This window comes from Penaeus monodon, unplaced genomic scaffold (assembly GCF_015228065.2).
Source record: "Penaeus monodon isolate SGIC_2016 unplaced genomic scaffold, NSTDA_Pmon_1 PmonScaffold_18742, whole genome shotgun sequence".
In the NCBI taxonomy this organism is placed as follows: Eukaryota; Metazoa; Arthropoda; class Malacostraca; order Decapoda; family Penaeidae; genus Penaeus; species Penaeus monodon.
This window is the reverse complement of record NW_023648308.1, coordinates 1-6,875: the sequence shown is the minus strand read 5'-3', so window position 1 is coordinate 6,875 and position 6,875 is coordinate 1. Positions and strand designations below refer to the sequence as shown.

General features: G+C 36.3%; 4 non-coding genes and 1 pseudogene across 4 annotated transcripts; 2 read left to right on the top strand and 3 right to left on the bottom strand.

The window, feature by feature from the left end:
- Nucleotides 1-756: 756 nt before the first annotated feature.
- Nucleotides 757-919, bottom strand: LOC119569794. The gene has a single exon (XR_005228322.1). It is a non-coding gene; the product is annotated as a U1 spliceosomal RNA (small nuclear RNA).
- Nucleotides 920-1,805: 886 nt separating this feature from the next.
- LOC119569795 lies at nucleotides 1,806-1,999 on the top strand. Its single transcript, XR_005228323.1, has one exon. It is a non-coding gene; the product is annotated as a U2 spliceosomal RNA (small nuclear RNA).
- Nucleotides 2,000-2,931: 932 nt separating this feature from the next.
- Nucleotides 2,932-3,133, bottom strand: LOC119569797. Its single transcript, XR_005228324.1, has one exon. It is a non-coding gene; the product is annotated as a small nucleolar RNA U3 (small nucleolar RNA).
- Nucleotides 3,134-3,538: 405 nt separating this feature from the next.
- LOC119569796 lies at nucleotides 3,539-3,696 on the top strand (annotated as a pseudogene).
- A 1,720-nt stretch (nucleotides 3,697-5,416) lies between these two features.
- On the bottom strand, nucleotides 5,417-5,617 carry LOC119569798. Its single transcript, XR_005228325.1, has one exon. It is a non-coding gene; the product is annotated as a small nucleolar RNA U3 (small nucleolar RNA).
- Nucleotides 5,618-6,875: the final 1,258 nt, after the last annotated feature.

Here is a 6,875-nt window from a genome sequence, read left to right as displayed (position 1 = left end):
CCCCTAGTTTCTATGAGAGGTGTTAGTTTTAATATAGACATTGTTATTACTATTATGTTATTGATTTTAGTAAGAGGCACTATAAGATAAGATATTTTCGAAAATCAAGGAAAAGGGTAAACACACGAGACAGGTAGTCCTCGCAACTGGCTCATTGGTGACTTGTAACAAGTGTAGCCATCTATGTGTAAAAATAAACAAATAGATAAATAAAGAAATAAATAATAATAATAATAATAATAATATTAATAATAATAATAATAATAAATAATAATAATAATAATAATATAATAATAACAACACAATAATATTATAAAGTAAACTCACGGTGGGTATGGCATGTATCTCCATGCCATGCCCGTGGGTTTTGGGTTAAGTAAATGTAATATTACATTTTCCCGAAACATATGACTGGTACCTACACCCATATAAGTCAAATTCCTTTCACTACCTATTTCTCTGGTATTGTATACGTGTGGATATTTTCTGATTTGTACAACTCCAAAGGTTCGAATATTCTATAGATAATTTCAGAATACAAATCAATACATTTATACAATGTTGCATAATAATTTACCAGTATAAATAAGTATCGTCAGGCAAGTTTCCTTCTTATGGGGTAGTTTAAATGAAATCACTGGGATATATCAAACTGAAAATATTGAAGAGATGCTACACCATTTAAGAATCTTCACCTCAGTAATGTTGTACAGGTGGGTCTACTGAGGAATTACTTTCGCATAACCAAGTGCAATAAGGGGGATAGCGCGAACGCAGTCCCCCACTAACAAAAATTGCGCACTCGAGTTAACCACATTTGGGTTAATCGCAGGGGTCAGCGCCACCGGAGTGCAATGGTGAGCCTCGCCCTGGGAGAACCGCCTTCGTGATCACGGTATCTCCTGTGCCAGGTAAGTATGCTCTTCTAAACCACGCGCCGACCCATGCTTGCTCAAACTGAAAACCTAACGCGCTCAACACAACTTTATGCAAGTGGCAAGTTCAATTTTCATTCAATGAGGGGAATCTGTATAGATTTACGTCGAAATTATATCTTATTTTTAGGTACTGCGATAAATCCAAATTGAACTTATTGAAGATTAAATCCATACACAGCTCCTGGTTAATTACAAATTATTTTTGTTCGAAAATTATGCGGAATTAATTTCAAATTAGTTCAATTTGGAATTAACGCAATACATTAAAATAAAACATAACTTACAGTATAAAATTTATTTTAAGATGAAAAATATATATATATATAATCTTCGAGATTTATATACTCCTGCGATTTTGATTTTTATTGCTGTTGCGCTTTAGAACAATTTTTGCACAACAAATTTTTGAATTAAGAAAACAAACATATCTTCTCTACGCACCCCCTAAATCCTCGTTTGTTAGCATGCATGCCATACCTATGTGACTGCGTATGCGTCAGTCTACATTAGCCTGACACGGAGTTACATTACAATAATCACATGCAAACTTTAATCATATTTTGAGGATATTTTATGACTGGGTTCTGTTACATTTACATTTAAAGAAAACGTATAAACTCCATTACCGTATACTTTGATAAAGGCGGCTGATTGTTTCAGTATATCACAATTTATACACAATGTATTACTCATACCATAAAAAGCATACGATTCGATACTATCGTGATTCTTTTAATGACATAAATGTTATCTTTTTGCATCGAAAATGCTAACAAGCAGCCGCTTATGACGTTTTGCAAGTAAAATGTCTTGACCAGTAAGTCCTCAGAAACATTTTCTCGGGCATACTTTCTCCTATATTTTGGTATCGCTTCTCGGCCTTTTGGCTAAGATCAAAGTGTAGTATCTGTTCTTATCAGCTTAATATCTGATACGATCCCCATGTGGGATCTACGATATTAAACTGATTTTGGAATATGGCGAAGTGCTAGGGGCCCTTTCTCCACCTTTGCCGCGGATCGGCCCGGTATTGCAGTACCTCCGGGGTTGGTCCACTCCCTCCGGGGAGGATATCAACTCATTATATTTTTTAAAAAATGGTTAGATAAAACTTCAGACCATTTTCTTAGTTTGACAGTAACCCCTTTTTAAAAGCTGGTAAGATCATTTTCCAGAAAATAGTGACACTACGGATTTGCTTCATCGTGCTGGAGATCGGCCAGGTAATGCAGTTTAACAAAATATAAACACGTTGGGAAGTTGCATCGCAATTTCCTAAAACAGGACATTTCTGACAACTGGTGACTTCCTAGGGGTTACTCCACATATACCTCAATAAACTTCTGCGTTCATATAAAGTATAAGATGCAGTAATGCAGTACCTTATTTTATATAGGTATGTACATACCTTCCATGGCAATGACTCGAACATAACTTCGCTGGTAACACCCAGTAAACTAAACCAGTAGACTACGAGATCCACTATATAATTATAGGAATAATAGTCTGTCTAGGTTTACAATCCTGTCACTATTATGCACTAAGTTGTAATATCTAATCATTTTACTCACTTATTTACCTATTGCTACCCAATACAACAATGGCATGTGGTTGCCACATATTTACAGGATGTAATAGAGGGGGTACAGACTTTACAGGTATCTATATCTGTAATTGCAGTAGTAATATAATATTCTTATAATAAAAGACGTGGCGTACATAATATCAATCGCAGATAAAGAAGCTGTGGTATCGATATGTAATAGTTTTGATAGTTGCAAATTAACAAATTAGTTGTTTACTAATGACATTTTAATGTAAACATTTAAAACCATATAGTAGTGAAAATCATTTACTTACATTTTCTGTTCAAATTTTCTTCTATAAGTACAACCTCCGAAACGGCAAGCTCTCAGTTTTTGTTTTTGTTTTTGTTTTTCCCTCCTCCTCGTCAGTTCTCAAAAGTTCTAGACTACTTGTGGATTGATATTCAACCACTCAGCCTGTGTGATCCTCCTACCAACATCGGTAAACCGAGTCAGAACGGTCATCAAAACTCAAGCACAACACTTGAGATCCGCTTCCCGCTCAGAGGATTACACTAACAGTCCTCATCGTGGTTGAACATATTCCGAGAATCTCGGCGAGAAACCCGGCAATCGCACTATAGCAGTGATCCTATAAAGTATGATCATGGTTTCGAGATAGAAGTTCGTCCACAGACTACTTTTTACTGACGACTTCGTTCTACTACACTGGATTTTCACGCGTTCATATGTTGCTACATGTATGATGTAATATGTGGACATAGTTTGGCCATTTCAAAACTAATAAGCCATGGAGGTGGAACTAAACTAAACCATATCTACCAGGGAAGCATATTTCTTCAGTGAAATTTACAATGAAATTTTAGGTGTATAGATATTAAGTACACCCTGATGCTTTTGTTTTTGAATCCAAAGATTCATGCATCTTAAAATAAAATCTCGATGTTGACTGTTTATGATAATGAATAACGTTATTCATATGTGACGTTTCAATTTCAAGTGTTATATCTAATTAAGTTAAATCTACCTGACAATTATATTTGGTTAATTTGAGCACCATGATTACACATTTGCTTTCAAGTGTGCTAATCCATGTAAGATAAATATCTAGTATATCGATTTTTGAAAATGGGGAAATTGCTAGGGGCTTGCTCCAACTTAGCCGCGGATCAGCCCGGTATTCCAGTACCTGCGGGATTGGTCCACTCCCTCCAGGGAAAATATCATTCCAATATATTAAGTCAAATTATTAACATAAGATAATACAGTACCTCCAAACCTGATCCATTCCCTCCAAAGGGGATTTGCATCAACTTTTTGGAATTACATTATATTACATTATGTGTCTGTTATTTCTGTCAAAAATTAACAATGTCAAACATGGGTCGCTAGTACATCCGGATTAATCTACTTATAATCAAGATATAAAATAATTAATTTTATGAACTCATTGACACAGGTATATTATCAATAATATTACTATCATATCAAATTAGGGGTCTGTAAATGAAAAATATTTTTCTACTCTGTGACACCTTGACTTCATCTACAGTGTATATCAAGTGAAGATAGAAGCATATTGTAACATTTTTGTACAGAAATGCAAATAAAAGGGCTTGAACCACTCTGCCAACAGAACACCAGAACCATTATCTACAACAGCTTTCAAAGAAAATATATTCTTTCATTGTTCCATTCTCTTTGATGAAGATATGAACTAATTGTAAAGTGTGTATGCATTCTCAATGTTTGATAGTAGCTACTCTCTAAAGAGCTGATATTAAAAAAAGGGTTCCACAAAAGTGGACACATTTGCTTCCTCGTTGTCGGTGATCGGTGAAGTAAGCAATTCAATCTAGGCAATATGTAAACATATTGTGGCGTAACACCCCCCCCCCCTTTAAAAACACGCGATATTAAACGGATTTCTGAGAACTGGAGATTTACTCGGGTGGATCGGAGGTATTGCACTACCTCAAGGGTTGATCTACAGTACTGTCTCTGGGAGGATATTAACATGAAATTTATAAAAACCGTTGATACTGCATAATCAATAACGTTAGTATCACCTTAAACTCGGAATGTGTGAAAGACCTTCCCACTCCATGAGACATCTAAGCCTCCACAAAATATTCAAGTGCATAAGATGAAGTAATGCAGTATGGATTTTTATATAGAAGTTGAAATACCCTCCATTACGTAAACTCGAACATACTATTTGCGAATTACTCAGAGAACCAAACCACTAGATCACACGATCCACTAAACACAATTGCCAAGCTTGATATGATATAATTGTTACATCATGTTTAACATTGAACATTTGACAAGTTTACGATTTTATATTCCTTTGCCTGGATTTACAGTCTATTAGTATTCCGTTTTAAGACGAAATTTCTTTTAATGTTCTACTAATCTGTTTACACATTATTATGGTCTACTTCAAGGACGCATGGTATACATAACCGAGATTCGTGTTCGTTGTTAAGCACGATTTCCGATTCATCCAGACTTTCGCGTTACTGCTGCTACCAAGTCACACATTTACATGAAGTATAAGGGGTTACAGAACTAAAGGAGGTAATTAATAACTTCAATAGTAATACAACACTAACATTGGTAGCGAAAATGACATTACTGATAATAATAGCATCAATAGTACACAAAGCACATTTGTATCTAACCGTACTGCTTGTAAATGTAATAGTACCGAAAAAAAAAAAAGATTTCATGGATATTTGTCTTAGACATTTGGAATCATGAAATATTTACGTTAACTATAAGCACAGATACTCAAATCACTTACAGGTACTCTTTTGGATTTTGAAATCCACAAAGCAGAAAACTTACACCTTTATTAATATGATTATTTTTTCCTCCTTGTCAGGAGTTCTCAAAAGTTCTTGAACACTTCATGTGGACTGACGTTCAACCACTCAGCCTGTGTGATCCTCCTCTCAACATCGTAACCGAGTCAGAACGGTCATCAAATCTCTCAAGCAAAACACTTGAGAGCTGCTTCCCGCTCAGAGGATTACACTAACAGTCCTCATCGTGTGTTGAACATATTCCGAGAATCTCGGCGAGAAACCGGCAATCGCACTATAGAAGTGATCTATAAAGTATGATCATACTTTTCACATTCTACATTCATTCACAAACTACATTTTACTGAGCTCTTTCTTCTAATACAACGGCTTTTCACCTTTGCATGCCTGATATATGTATGATGTAATATGTGGACGTACTTTGCCCATTTAAAAATATTTACATAATCTACACCTATTTGATCAAATGGTTTACACTAAAATATAGAGGGGAACTTAATGCATATACTATACATAGTTTAAAACAACACATACATATCAAATCACGTGGCACAAGGACTAAACTAAACTTCATATTGTCTATTCCACTGCATCTCCAATGAAATTCAGGCTGCACATTTCTAGGTCCTACAAGATAATCTAATACGGGAATAAAAACGTTCATGTATCTTTAAAACCGTTATTTCCATGGTTGATGATTTAAGGGAAAAATATTCCTCCTCATAAAGCAATGTTTCAATTTCAATTGTTAAGTTCTGTTATGTTCAAACTACCTGCTTTATATATTTGGTTAACGTAAATATCATAACACATTTACTTTTATGCGTGCTAATCCTTATTAAATAAAATAACAATCGTTTTCCCGGGCGAGGCTAAGCTTCGCATATCGGACTTATTATAATAGTGTTTATTTCATGATATCTTTCTTGCCCTTATTCTCTCTACGAATCCTCAGTCTACCTTTGTTGGTCAATTCGCTTACCATACATTCCTAACATGGTTCACTCGTGTTTAAGCTTTTGTAGAGTAAACACCTTACCTAAGCGCAGAAGCAACAAATACAAAGTCTGTGCCACAAGAGCTACCCTGGAGCCCGGGGCCTCTCGTCTCACTTGACATTGTTGTTTCTGAGTTTCTTAACGTAAATAAAAGTAAAGTAAAATCCTGTAATTACAGAACTTTTTGTGCTTTGCCAGCACCTTCAGTGCTTTGTTTTTCAGGTGACACGAGACTACAGTAGGCGTAGTCAGCACCCCACCTCAGACCCGCAGCTCTCTTCTACACCAGGTAGCCCTTAAGGGCATTGACCCCTGGGTAGGGAGGCCCAGTAGTCTGGGGCGTCCTTTGGGCGCACTTTTTTCTCCATTCTAAAATTTTCCTCTATCATGTGACTTCCCTGAGCCTACCGAGTACCCTTGTGGGCTCCGTATTCGCCTGGGGGGTGGGCACCGACTTACCGTCCTTCGCACTAGGCAAGTTCGGCGGTAAGGGAGTGTCCTCCACATAACTCGATCCTCTCTGTGGTAACTGGGTAGGGGAAAACGAACCCTTTCCACTGGGGT